Raw genomic sequence first — 15,472 nt, forward strand, 5'->3', positions numbered from 1 at the left:
TTCCCGCCATTTTTTGTTAATTCACCATGAATTAAACGAATAGACATTTTCAGGCCTATTTAAGACACTGAATTCAACTGGCCAGCAGAGGTTGCTGTGTGGATTAAACTGCCTATTCCAATTGAGGGTGCCTCTATAGCTGTCACGTGGTACAGCTGACAGGATTTTTTTTTTTTTTTTTGCCACACTGGGCGGAGCTTAGATCGTGCAAGTCAGAAAACTCTCCCAAAAAACACCCAGAGAAAGAGACAGATTGTTTTTCGGACAGGTTTAACATGATAACATATCCTATGAAGTGACTAAACTTCTCAAGGATGGCGAAGAAAGCTCTAATTCCCGCCATTTTTTGTTAATTCACCATGAATTAAAAGAATAGACATTTTCAGGCCTATTTAAAACACTGAATTCAACTGGCCAGCAGAGGTCGCTGTGTAGCTTTGACTGCCTATTCCAATTGTGGGTGTCTCTATAGCTGTCACGTGATACAACTGAAAAGTTTTTTTTTTTTAATTGATTTTTTTATTTATATGATATTGTATTTCACAGGGTCAGGGGGCCCTAGGGTCCCGCTCCGCCGGAGGCCCGAGGGGGCCCGAGGGGGCCCGAGGGGGCCCGAGGGTCCCGCTCCGAGCCCGCCTGAGCCCGGCTTCGCTCCGCTCGCCTTCGGCTCGCTCAGGGTGTTCTTGGCTTCAGAGATCCAACTATGTTTCTCAAACATGGTGGCTAAAATTTTCAGTCTGAGGGCCTATTTAAAGCACTGAATTCAAATGGCCAACAGAGGTCGCTCTATGGCCTAGACTGCCTATTCCAATTGTGGGTGTCTCTGTAGCAGTCACGTGATACAGCTGAAAGATTTTTTTTTTTTTTTTATTTGCCACACTGAGCGGAGCTTAGATCGCGCAAATCAGAAAACTCTCCCAAAAAACACTCAGAGAAAGAGACAGATTGTTTTTCGGACAGGTTTAACACGATAACATATCCTATGAAGTGACTAAACTTCTCAAGGATGGCGAAGAAAGCTCTAATTCCCGCCATTTTTTGTTAATTCACCATGAATTAAACGAATAGACATTTTCAGGCCTATTTAAGACACTGAATTCAACTGGCCAGCAGAGGTCGCTGTGTGGATTAGACTGCCTATTCCAATTGAGGGTGCCTCTATAGCTGTCACGTGGTACAGCTGACAGGATTTTTTTTTTTTTTTTTTGCCACACTGGGCGGAGCTTAGATCGTGCAAGTCAGAAAACTCTCCCAAAAAACACTCAGAGAAAGAGACAGATTGTTTTTCAGACAGGTTTAACACGATAACATATCCTATGAAGTGACTAAACTTCTCAAGGATGGCGAAGAAAGCTCTAATTCCCGCCATTTTTTGTTAATTCACCATGAATTAAAAGAATAGACATGTACAGGCCTATTTAAGACACTGAATTCAACTGGCCAGCAGAGGTGCTTTGTGGATTAGACTGCCTATTCCAATTGAGGGTGCCTCTATTGCTGTCACGTGGTACAGCGGAGAGGATTTTTTTTTTTTTTTGCCACACTGGGCGGAGCTTAGATCGCGCAAGTCAGAAAACTCTCCCAAAAAACACCCAGAGAAAGAGACAGATTGTTTTTCGGACAGGTTTAACATGATAACATATCCTATGAAGTGACTAAACTTCTCAAGGATGGCGAAGAAAGCTCTAATTCCCGCCATTTTTTGTTAATTCACCATGAATTAAAAGAATAGACATGTACAGGCCTATTTAAAATACTGAATTCAACTGGCCAGCAGAGGTCGCTGTGTAGCTTTGACTGCCTATTCCAATTGTGGGTGTCTCTATAGCTGTCACGTGATACAACTGAAAAGTTTTTTTTTTTTAATTGATTTATTTATTTATATGATATTGTATTTCACAGGGTCAGGGGGCCCTAGGGTCCCGCTCCGCTCCGCCGGAGGCCCGAGGGTCCCGCTCCGCTCCGCCGGAGGCCCGAGGGGGCCCGAGGGGGCCCGAGGGGGCCCGAGGGGGCCCGAGGGTCCCGCTCCAAGCCCGCCTGAGCCCGGCTTCGCTCCGCTCGCCTTCGGCTCGCTCAGGGTGTTCTTGGCTTCAGAGATCCAACTATGTTTCTCAAACATGGTGGCTAAAATTTTCAGTCTGAGGGCCTATTTAAAGCACTGAATTCAAATGGCCAACAGAGGTCGCTCTATGGCCTAGACTGCCTATTCCAATTGTGGGTGTCTCTGTAGCAGTCACGTGATACAGCTGAAAGATTTTTTTTTTTTTTTATTTGCCACACTGAGCGGAGCTTAGATCGCGCAAATCAGAAAACTCTCCCAAAAAACACTCAGAGAAAGAGACAGATTGTTTTTCGGACAGGTTTAACATGATAACATATCCTATGAAGTGACTAAACTTCTCAAGGATGGCGAAGAAAGCTCTAATTCCCGCCATTTTTTGTTAATTCACCATGAATTAAAAGAATAGACATGTACAGGCCTATTTAAGACACTGAATTCAACTGGCCAGCAGAGGTCGCTGTGTGGCCTAGACTGCCTATTCCAATTGTAGGTGCCTCTATAGCTGTCACGTGGTACAGCTGAAAGGATTTTTTTTTTTTTTTTGCCACACTGGGCGGAGCTTAGATCGCGCAAGTCAGAAAACTCTCCCAAAAAACACCCAGAGAAAGAGACAGATTGTTTTTCGGACAGGTTTAACATGATAACATATCCTATGAAGTGACTAAACTTCTCAAGGATGGCGAAGAAAGCTCTAATTCCCGCCATTTTTTGTTAATTCACCATGAATTAAAAGAATAGACATGTACAGGCCTATTTAAAATACTGAATTCAACTGGCCAGCAGAGGTCGCTGTGTAGCTTTGACTGCCTATTCCAATTGTGGGTGTCTCTATAGCTGTCACGTGATACAACTGAAAAGTTTTTTTTTTTTAATTGATTTATCTATTTATATGATATTGTATTTCACAGGGTCAGGGGGCCCTAGGGTCCCGCTCCAAGCCCGCCTGAGCCCGGCTTCGCTCCGCTCGCCTTCGGCTCGCTCAGGGTGTTCTTGGCTTCAGAGATCCAACTATGTTTCTCAAACATGGTGGCTAAAATTTTCAGTCTGAGGGCCTATTTAAAGCACTGAATTCAAATGGCCAACAGAGGTCGCTCTATGGCCTAGACTGCCTATTCCAATTGTGGGTGTCTCTGTAGCAGTCACGTGATACAGCTGAAAGATTTTTTTTTTTTTTTTATTTTCCACACTGAGCGGAGCTTAGATCGCGCAAATCAGAAAACTCTCCCAAAAAACACTCAGAGAAAGAGACAGATTGTTTTTCGGACAGGTTTAACATGATAACATATCCTATGAAGTGACTAAACTTCTCAAGGATGGCGAAGAAAGCTCTAATTCCCGCCATTTTTTGTTAATTCACCATGAATTAAAAGAATAGACATGTACAGGCCTATTTAAGACACTGAATTCAACTGGCCAGCAGAGGTCGCTGAGTGGATTAGACTGCCGGTTCCAATTGTGGGTGCCTCAATAGCTATCACGTGGTACAGCTGAAAGGATTTTTTTTTTTTTTTTGCCACACTGGGCGGAGCTTATATCGCGCAAGTCAGAAAACTCTCCCAAAAAACACTCAGAGAAAGAGACAGATTGTTTTTCGGACAGGTTTAACATGATAACATATCCTATGAAGTGACTAAACTTCTCAAGGATGGCGAAGAAAGCTCTAATTCCCGCCATTTTTTGTTAATTCACCATGAATTAAAAGAATAGACATGTACAGGCCTATTTAAAACACTGAACTCAACTGGCCAGCAGAGGTTGCTGTGTAGCTTTGACTGCCTATTCCAATTGTGGGTGTCTCTATAGCTGTCACGTGATACAACTGAAAAGTTTTTTTTTTTTTTTTAATTGATTTATTTACTTATATGATATTGTATTTCACAGGGTCAGGGGTCCCGCTCCAAGCCCGCCTGAGCCCGGCTTCGCTCCGCTCGCCTTCGGCTCGCTCAGGGTGTTCTTGGCTTCAGAGATCCAACTATGTTTCTCAAACATGGTGGCTAAAATATTCAGTCTGAGGGCCTATTTAAAGCACTGAATTCAAATGGCCAACAGAGGTCGCTCTATGGCCTAGACTGCCTATTCCAATTGTGGGTGTCTCTGTAGCAGTCACGTGATACAGCTGAAAGATTTTTTTTTTTTTTATTTGCCACACTGAGCGGAGCTTAGATCGCGCAAATCAGAAAACTCTCCCAAAAAACACTCAGAGAAAGAGACAGATTGTTTTTCGGACAGGTTTAACACGATAACATATCCTATGAAGTGACTAAACTTCTCAAGGATGGCGAAGAAAGCTCTAATTCCCGCCATTTTTTGTTAATTCACCATGAATTAAACGAATAGACATTTTCAGGCCTATTTAAGACACTGAATTCAACTGGCCAGCAGAGGTCGCTGTGTGGATTAGACTGCCTATTCCAATTGAGGGTGCCTCTATAGCTGTCACGTGATACAGCTGACAGGATTTTTTTTTTTTTTTTTTGCCACACTGGGCGGAGCTTAGATCGTGCAAGTCAGAAAACTCTCCCAAAAAACACCCAGAGAAAGAGACAGATTGTTTTTCGGACAGGTTTAACATGATAACATATCCTATGAAGTGACTAAACTTCTCAAGGATGGCGAAGAAAGCTCTAATTCCCGCCATTTTTTGTTAATTCACCATGAATTAAAAGAATAGACATGTACAGGCCTATTTAAAACACTGAATTCAACTGGCCAGCAGAGGTCGCTGTGTAGCTTTGACTGCCTATTCCAATTGTGGGTGTCTCTATAGCTGTCACGTGATACAACTGAAAAGTTTTTTTTTTTTAATTGATTTATTTATTTATATGATATTGTATTTCACAGGGTCAGGGGGCCCTAGGGTCCCGCTCCGCTCCGCCTTCGGCGGAGGCCTGAGGGGGCCCTAGGGTCCCGCTCCAAGCCCGCCTGAGCCCGGCTCGCTCAGGGTGTTCTTGGCTTCAGAGATCCAACTATGTTTCTCAAACATGGTGGCTAAAATTTTCAGTCTGAGGGCCTATTTAAAGCACTGAATTCAAATGGCCAACAGAGGTCGCTCTATGGCCTAGACTGCCTATTCCAATTGTGGGTGTCTCTGTAGCAGTCACGTGATACAGCTGAAAGATTTTTTTTTTTTTTATTTGCCACACTGAGCGGAGCTTAGATCGCGCAAATCAGAAAACTCTCCCAAAAAACACTCAGAGAAAGAGACAGATTGTTTTTCGGACAGGTTTAACACGATAACATATCCTATGAAGTGACTAAACTTCTCAAGGATGGCGAAGAAAGCTCTAATTCCCGCCATTTTTTGTTAATTCACCATGAATTAAAAGAATAGACATGTACAGGCCTATTTAAGACACTGAATTCAACTGGCCAGCAGAGGTGCTGTGTGGATTAGACTGCCTATTCCAATTGAGAGTGCCTCTATAGCTGTCACGTGGTACAGCTGACAGGATTTTTTTTTTTTTTTTTGCCACACTGGGCGGAGCTTAGATCGCGCAAGTCAGAAAACTCTCCCAAAAAACACTCAGAGAAAGAGACAGATTGTTTTTCGGACAGGCTTAACACGATAACATATCCTATGAAGTGACTAAACTTCTCAAGGATGGCGAAGAAAGCTCTAATTCCCGCCATTTTTTGTTAATTCACCATGAATTAAACGAATAGACATTTTCAGGCCTATTTAAGACACTGAATTCAACTGGCCAGCAGAGGTTGCTGTGTGGATTAAACTGCCTATTCCAATTGAGGGTGCCTCTATAGCTGTCACGTGGTACAGCTGACAGGATTTTTTTTTTTTTTTTTGCCACACTGGGCGGAGCTTAGATCGTGCAAGTCAGAAAACTCTCCCAAAAAACACCCAGAGAAAGAGACAGATTGTTTTTCGGACAGGTTTAACATGATAACATATCCTATGAAGTGACTAAACTTCTCAAGGATGGCGAAGAAAGCTCTAATTCCCGCCATTTTTTGTTAATTCACCATGAATTAAAAGAATAGACATTTTCAGGCCTATTTAAAACACTGAATTCAACTGGCCAGCAGAGGTCGCTGTGTAGCTTTGACTGCCTATTCCAATTGTGGGTGTCTCTATAGCTGTCACGTGATACAACTGAAAAGTTTTTTTTTTTTAATTGATTTTTTTATTTATATGATATTGTATTTCACAGGGTCAGGGGGCCCTAGGGTCCCGCTCCGCCGGAGGCCCGAGGGGGCCCGAGGGGGCCCGAGGGGGCCCGAGGGTCCCGCTCCGAGCCCGCCTGAGCCCGGCTTCGCTCCGCTCGCCTTCGGCTCGCTCAGGGTGTTCTTGGCTTCAGAGATCCAACTATGTTTCTCAAACATGGTGGCTAAAATTTTCAGTCTGAGGGCCTATTTAAAGCACTGAATTCAAATGGCCAACAGAGGTCGCTCTATGGCCTAGACTGCCTATTCCAATTGTGGGTGTCTCTGTAGCAGTCACGTGATACAGCTGAAAGATTTTTTTTTTTTTTTTATTTGCCACACTGAGCGGAGCTTAGATCGCGCAAATCAGAAAACTCTCCCAAAAAACACTCAGAGAAAGAGACAGATTGTTTTTCGGACAGGTTTAACACGATAACATATCCTATGAAGTGACTAAACTTCTCAAGGATGGCGAAGAAAGCTCTAATTCCCGCCATTTTTTGTTAATTCACCATGAATTAAACGAATAGACATTTTCAGGCCTATTTAAGACACTGAATTCAACTGGCCAGCAGAGGTCGCTGTGTGGATTAGACTGCCTATTCCAATTGAGGGTGCCTCTATAGCTGTCACGTGGTACAGCTGACAGGATTTTTTTTTTTTTTTTTTTGCCACACTGGGCGGAGCTTAGATCGTGCAAGTCAGAAAACTCTCCCAAAAAACACTCAGAGAAAGAGACAGATTGTTTTTCAGACAGGTTTAACACGATAACATATCCTATGAAGTGACTAAACTTCTCAAGGATGGCGAAGAAAGCTCTAATTCCCGCCATTTTTTGTTAATTCACCATGAATTAAAAGAATAGACATGTACAGGCCTATTTAAGACACTGAATTCAACTGGCCAGCAGAGGTGCTTTGTGGATTAGACTGCCTATTCCAATTGAGGGTGCCTCTATTGCTGTCACGTGGTACAGCGGAGAGGATTTTTTTTTTTTTTTGCCACACTGGGCGGAGCTTAGATCGCGCAAGTCAGAAAACTCTCCCAAAAAACACCCAGAGAAAGAGACAGATTGTTTTTCGGACAGGTTTAACATGATAACATATCCTATGAAGTGACTAAACTTCTCAAGGATGGCGAAGAAAGCTCTAATTCCCGCCATTTTTTGTTAATTCACCATGAATTAAAAGAATAGACATGTACAGGCCTATTTAAAATACTGAATTCAACTGGCCAGCAGAGGTCGCTGTGTAGCTTTGACTGCCTATTCCAATTGTGGGTGTCTCTATAGCTGTCACGTGATACAACTGAAAAGTTTTTTTTTTTTAATTGATTTATTTATTTATATGATATTGTATTTCACAGGGTCAGGGGGCCCTAGGGTCCCGCTCCAAGCCCGCCTGAGCCCGGCTTCGCTCCGCTCGCCTTCGGCTCGCTCAGGGTGTTCTTGGCTTCAGAGATCCAACTATGTTTCTCAAACATGGTGGCTAAAATTTTCAGTCTGAGGGCCTATTTAAAGCACTGAATTCAAATGGCCAACAGAGGTCGCTCTATGGCCTAGACTGCCTATTCCAATTGTGGGTGTCTCTGTAGCAGTCACGTGATACAGCTGAAAGATTTTTTTTTTTTTTTATTTGCCACACTGAGCGGAGCTTAGATCGCGCAAATCAGAAAACTCTCCCAAAAAACACTCAGAGAAAGAGACAGATTGTTTTTCGGACAGGTTTAACACGATAACATATCCTATGAAGTGACTAAACTTCTCAAGGATGGCGAAGAAAGCTCTAATTCCCGCCATTTTTTGTTAATTCACCATGAATTAAACGAATAGACATTTTCAGGCCTATTTAAGACACTGAATTCAACTGGCCAGCAGAGGTCGCTGTGTGGATTAGACTGCCTATTCCAATTGAGGGTGCCTCTATAGCTGTCACGTGGTACAGCTGACAGGATTTTTTTTTTTTTTTTTGCCACACTGGGCGGAGCTTAGATCGTGCAAGTCAGAAAACTCTCCCAAAAAACACTCAGAGAAAGAGACAGATTGTTTTTCAGACAGGTTTAACACGATAACATATTCTATGAAGTGACTAAACTTCTCAAGGATGGCGAAGAAAGCTCTAATTCCCGCCATTTTTTGTTAATTCACCATGAATTAAAAGAATAGACATGTACAGGCCTATTTAAGACACTGAATTCAACTGGCCAGCAGAGGTGCTTTGTGGATTAGACTACCTATTCCAATTGAGGGTGCCTCTATTGCTGTCACGTGGTACAGCTGAGAGGATTTTTTTTTTTTTTGCCACACTGGGCGGAGCTTAGATCGCGCAAGTCAGAAAACTCTCCCAAAAAACACTCAGAGAAAGAGACAGATTGTTTTTCGGACAGGCTTAACACGATAACATATCCTATGAAGTGACTAAACTTCTCAAGGATGGCGAAGAAAGCTCTAATTCCCGCCATTTTTTGTTAATTCACCATGAATTAAAAGAATAGACATGTACAGGCATATTTAAAACACTGAATTCAACTGGCCAGCAGAGGTTGCTGTGTAGCTTTGACTGCCTATTCCAATTGTGGGTGTCTCTATAGCTGTCACGTGATACAACTGAGAAGTTTTTTTTTTTTTTAATTGATTTATTTATTTATATGATATTGTATTTCACAGGGTCAGGGGGCCCTAGGGTCCCGCTCCGCTCCGCCTTCGGCGGAGGCCTGAGGGGGCCCTAGGGTCCCGCTCCGCTCCGCCTTCGGCTCGCTCAGGGTGTTCTTGGCTTCAGAGATCCAACTATGTTAAACATGGTGGCTAAAATTTTCAGTCTGAGGGCCTATTTAAAGCACTGAATTCAAATGGCCAACAGAGGTCGCTCTATGGCCTAGACTGCCTATTCCAATTGTGGGTGTCTCTGTAGCAGTCACGTGATACAGCTGAAAGATTTTTTTTCTTTTATTTGCCACACTGAGCGGAGCTTAGATCGCGCAAATCAGAAAACTCTCCCAAAAAACACTCAGAGAAAGAGACAGATTGTTTTTCGGACAGGTTTAACACGATAACATATCCTATGAAGTGACTAAACTTCTCAAGGATGGCGAAGAAAGCTCTAATTCCCGCCATTTTTTGTTAATTCACCATGAATTAAAAGAATAGACATGTACAGGCCTATTTAAGACACTGAATTCAACTGGTCAGCAGAGGTGCTGTGTGGATTAGACTGCCTATTCCAATTGAGGGTGCCTCTATAGCTGTCACGTGGTACAGCTGACAGGATTTTTTTTTTTTTTGCCACACTGGGCGGAGCTTAGATCGCGCAAGTCAGAAAACTCTCCCAAAAAACACTCAGAGAAAGAGACAGATTGTTTTTCGGACAGGCTTAACACGATAACATATCCTATGAAGTGACTAAACTTCTCAAGGATGGCGAAGAAAGCTCTAATTCCCGCCATTTTTTGTTAATTCACCATGAATTAAAAGAATAGACATGTACAGGCCTATTTAAGACACTGAATTCAACTGGCCAGCAGAGGTCGCTGTGTGGCCTAGACTGCCTGTTCCAATTGTGGGTACCTCTATAGCTGTCACGTGGTACAGCTGACAGGATTTTTTTTTTTTTTTTGCCACACTGGGCGGAGCTTAGATCGCGCAAGTCAGAAAACTCTCCCAAAAAACACTCAGAGAAAGAGACAGATTGTTTTTCGGACAGGCTTAACACGATAACATATCCTATGAAGTGACTAAACTTCTCAAGGATGGCGAAGAAAGCTCTAATTCCCGCCATTTTTTGTTAATTCACCATGAATTAAAAGAATAGACATGTACAGGCCTATTTTAAACACTGAATTCAACTGGCCAGCAGAGGTCGCTGTGTAGCTTTGACTGCCTATTCCAATTGTGGGTGTCTCTATAGCTGTCACGTGATACAACTGGAAAGTTTTTTTTTTTTAATTGATTTATTTATTTATATGATATTGTATTTCACAGGGTCAGGGGGCCCGAGGGTCCCGCTCCGCTCCGCCCCGCCGGAGGCCCGAGGGGGCCCGAGGGTCCCGCTCCGCTCGCCTTCGGCTCGCTCAGGGTGTTCTTGGCTTCAGAGATCCAACTATGTTTCTCAAACATGGTGGCTAAAATTTTCAGTCTGAGGGCCTATTTAAAGCACTGAATTCAAATGGCCAACAGAGGTCGCTCTATGGCCTAGACTGCCTATTCCAATTGTGGGTGTCTCTGTAGCAGTCACGTGATACAGCTGAAAGATTTTTTTTTTTTTTTTATTTGCCACACTGAGCGGAGCTTAGATCGCGCAAATCAGAAAACTCTCCCAAAAAACACTCAGAGAAAGAGACAGATTGTTTTTCGGACAGGTTTAACACGATAACATATCCTATGAAGTGACTAAACTTCTCAAGGATGGCGAAGAAAGCTCTAATTCCCGCCATTTTTTGTTAATTCACCATGAATTAAAAGAATAGACATTTTCAGGCCTATTTAAAACACTGAATTCAACTGGCCAGCAGAGGTCGCTGTGTAGCTTTGACTGCCTATTCCAATTGTGGGTGTCTCTATAGCTGTCACGTGATACAACTGAAAAGTTTTTTTTTTTTAATTGATTTTTTTATTTATATGATATTGTATTTCACAGGGTCAGGGGGCCCTAGGGGGCCCGCTCCGCTCCGCTCCGCCTGAGCCCGGCTTCGCTCCGCTCGCCTTCGGCTCGCTCAGGGTGTTCTTGGCTTCAGAGATCCAACTATGTTTCTCAAACATGGTGGCTAAAATTTTCAGTCTGAGGGCCTATTTAAAGCACTGAATTCAAATGGCCAACAGAGGTCGCTCTATGGCCTAGACTGCCTATTCCAATTGTGGGTGTCTCTGTAGCAGTCACGTGATACAGCTGAAAGATTTTTTTTTTTTTTATTTGCCACACTGAGCGGAGCTTAGATCGCGCAAATCAGAAAACTCTCCCAAAAAACACTCAGAGAAAGAGACAGATTGTTTTTCGGACAGGTTTAACACGATAACATATCCTATGAAGTGACTAAACTTCTCAAGGATGGCGAAGAAAGCTCTAATTCCCGCCATTTTTTGTTAATTCACCATGAATTAAAAGAATAGACATGTACAGGCCTATTTAAGACACCGAATTCAACTGGCCAGCAGAGGTGCTGTGTGGATTAGACTGCCTATTCCAATTGAGGGTGCCTCTATAGCTGTCACGTGGTACAGCTGACAGGATTTTTTTTTTTTTTTTTGCCACACTGGGCGGAGCTTAGATCGTGCAAGTCAGAAAACTCTCCCAAAAAACACCCAGAGAAAGAGACAGATTGTTTTTCGGACAGGTTTAACATGATAACATATCCTATGAAGTGACTAAACTTCTCAAGGATGGCGAAGAAAGCTCTAATTCCCGCCATTTTTTGTTAATTCACCATGAATTAAAAGAATAGACATTTTCAGGCCTATTTAAAACACTGAATTCAACTGGCCAGCAGAGGTCGCTGTGTAGCTTTGACTGCCTATTCCAATTGTGGGTGTCTCTATAGCTGTCACGTGATACAACTGAAAAGTTTTTTTTTTTTAATTGATTTATTTATTTATATGATATTGTATTTCACAGGGTCAGGGGGCCCTAGGGTCCCGCTCCGCTCCGCCGGAGGCCCGAGGGGGCCCGAGGGGGCCCGAGGGGGCCCGAGGGTCCCGCTCCAAGCCCGCCTGAGCCCGGCTTCGCTCCGCTCGCCTTCGGCTCGCTCAGGGTGTTCTTGGCTTCAGAGATCCAACTATGTTTCTCAAACATGGTGGCTAAAATTTTCAGTCTGAGGGCCTATTTAAAGCACTGAATTCAAATGGCCAACAGAGGTCGCTCTATGGCCTAGACTGCCTATTCCAATTGTGGGTGTCTCTGTAGCAGTCACCTGATACAGCTGAAAGATTTTTTTTTTTTTTTATTTGCCACACTGAGCGGAGCTTAGATCGCGCAAATCAGAAAACTCTCCCAAAAAACACTCAGAGAAAGAGACAGATTGTTTTTCGGACAGGTTTAACACGATAACATATCCTATGAAGTGACTAAACTTCTCAAGGATGGCGAAGAAAGCTCTAATTCCCGCCATTTTTTGTTAATTCACCATGAATTAAAAGAATAGACATGTACAGGCCTATTTAAGACACTGAATTCAACTGGCCAGCAGAGGTCGCTGTGTAGCTTTGACTGCCTATTCCAATTGTGGGTGTCTCTATAGCTGTCACGTGATACAACTGAAAAGTTTTTTTTTTTTTAATTGATTTATTTATTTATATGATATTGTATTTCACAGGGTCAGGGGTCCCGCTCCGCTCCGCCTTCGGCGGAGGCCTGAGGGGGCCCTAGGGTCCCACTCCAAGCCCGCCTGAGCCCGGCTTCGCTCCGCTCGCCTTCGGCTCGCTCAGGGTGTTCTTGGCTTCAGAGATCCAACTATGTTTCTCAAACATGGTGGCTAAAATTTTCAGTCTGAGGGCCTATTTAAAGCACTGAATTCAAATGGCCAACAGAGGTCGCTCTATGGCCTAGACTGCCTATTCCAATTGTGGGTGTCTCTGTAGCAGTCACGTGATACAGCTGAAAGATTTTTTTTCTTTTATTTGCCACACTGAGCGGAGCTTAGATCGCGCAAATCAGAAAACTCTCCCAAAAAACACTCAGAGAAAGAGACAGATTGTTTTTCGGACAGGTTTAACACGATAACATATCCTATGAAGTGACTAAACTTCTCAAGGATGGCGAAGAAAGCTCTAATTCCCGCCATTTTTTGTTAATTCACCATGAATTAAAAGAATAGACATTTTCAGGCCTATTTAAAACACTGAATTCAACTGGCCAGCAGAGGTCGCTGTGTAGCTTTGACTGCCTATTCCAATTGTGGGTGTCTCTATAGCTGTCACGTGATACAACTGAAAAGTTTTTTTTTTTTAATTGATTTTTTTATTTATATGATATTGTATTTCACAGGGTCAGGGGGCCCTAGGGGGCCCGCTCCGCCTGAGCCCGGCTTCGCTCCGCTCGCCTTCGGCTCGCTCAGGGTGTTCTTGGCTTCAGAGATCCAACTATGTTTCTCAAACATGGTGGCTAAAATTTTCAGTCTGAGGGCCTATTTAAAGCACTGAATTCAAATGGCCAACAGAGGTCGCTCTATGGCCTAGACTGCCTATTCCAATTGTGGGTGTCTCTGTAGCAGTCACGTGATACAGCTGAAAGATTTTTTTTTTTTTTATTTGCCACACTGAGCGGAGCTTAGATCGCGCAAATCAGAAAACTCTCCCAAAAAACACTCAGAGAAAGAGACAGATTGTTTTTCGGACAGGTTTAACACGATAACATATCCTATGAAGTGACTAAACTTCTCAAGGATGGCGAAGAAAGCTCTAATTCCCGCCATTTTTTGTTAATTCACCATGAATTAAAAGAATAGACATGTACAGGCCTATTTAAGACACCGAATTCAACTGGCCAGCAGAGGTGCTGTGTGGATTAGACTGCCTATTCCAATTGAGAGTGCCTCTATAGCTGTCACGTGGTACAGCTGACAGGATTTTTTTTTTTTTTTTTGCCACACTGGGCGGAGCTTAGATCGCGCAAGTCAGAAAACTCTCCCAAAAAACACTCAGAGAAAGAGACAGATTGTTTTTCGGACAGGCTTAACACGATAACATATCCTATGAAGTGACTAAACTTCTCAAGGATGGCGAAGAAAGCTCTAATTCCCGCCATTTTTTGTTAATTCACCATGAATTAAACGAATAGACATTTTCAGGCCTATTTAAGACACTGAATTCAACTGGCCAGCAGAGGTCGCTGTGTGGATTAGACTGCCTATTCCAATTGAGGGTGCCTCTATAGCTGTCACGTGGTACAGCTGACAGGATTTTTTTTTTTTTTTTTGCCACACTGGGCGGAGCTTAGATCGTGCAAGTCAGAAAACTCTCCCAAAAAACACCCAGAGAAAGAGACAGATTGTTTTTCGGACAGGTTTAACATGATAACATATCCTATGAAGTGACTAAACTTCTCAAGGATGGCGAAGAAAGCTCTAATTCCCGCCATTTTTTGTTAATTCACCATGAATTAAAAGAATAGACATTTTCAGGCCTATTTAAAACACTGAATTCAACTGGCCAGCAGAGGTCGCTGTGTAGCTTTGACTGCCTATTCCAATTGTGGGTGTCTCTATAGCTGTCACGTGATACAACTGAAAAGTTTTTTTTTTTTAATTGATTTATTTATTTATATGATATTGTATTTCACAGGGTCAGGGGGCCCTAGGGTCCCGCTCCGCTCCGCCGGAGGCCCGAGGGGGCCCGAGGGGGCCCGAGGGTCCCGCTCCAAGCCCGCCTGAGCCCGGCTTCGCTCCGCTCGCCTTCGGCTCGCTCAGGGTGTTCTTGGCTTCAGAGATCCAACTATGTTTCTCAAACATGGTGGCTAAAATTTTCAGTCTGAGGGCCTATTTAAAGCACTGAATTCAAATGGCCAACAGAGGTCGCTCTATGGCCTAGACTGCCTATTCCAATTGTGGGTGTCTCTGTAGCAGTCACCTGATACAGCTGAAAGATTTTTTTTTTTTTTTATTTGCCACACTGAGCGGAGCTTAGATCGCGCAAATCAGAAAACTCTCCCAAAAAACACTCAGAGAAAGAGACAGATTGTTTTTCGGACAGGTTTAACACGATAACATATCCTATGAAGTGACTAAACTTCTCAAGGATGGCGAAGAAAGCTCTAATTCCCGCCATTTTTTGTTAATTCACCATGAATTAAAAGAATAGACATGTACAGGCCTATTTAAGACACTGAATTCAACTGGCCAGCAGAGGTCGCTGTGTAGCTTTGACTGCCTATTCCAATTGTGGGTGTCTCTATAGCTGTCACGTGATACAACTGAAAAGTTTTTTTTTTTTTAATTGATTTATTTATTTATATGATATTGTATTTCACAGGGTCAGGGGTCCCGCTCCGCTCCGCCTTCGGCGGAGGCCTGAGGGGGCCCTAGGGTCCCACTCCAAGCCCGCCTGAGCCCGGCTTCGCTCCGCTCGCCTTCGGCTCGCTCAGGGTGTTCTTGGCTTCAGAGATCCAACTATGTTTCTCAAACATGGTGGCTAAAATTTTCAGTCTGAGGGCCTATTTAAAGCACTGAATTCAAATGGCCAACAGAGGTCGCTCTATGGCCTAGACTGCCTATTCCAATTGTGGGTGTCTCTGTAGCAGTCACGTGATACAGCTGAAAGATTTTTTTTCT

This window comes from Hoplias malabaricus, chromosome 17 (assembly GCF_029633855.1).
Source record: "Hoplias malabaricus isolate fHopMal1 chromosome 17, fHopMal1.hap1, whole genome shotgun sequence".
NCBI lineage: Eukaryota > Metazoa > Chordata > Actinopteri > Characiformes > Erythrinidae > Hoplias > Hoplias malabaricus.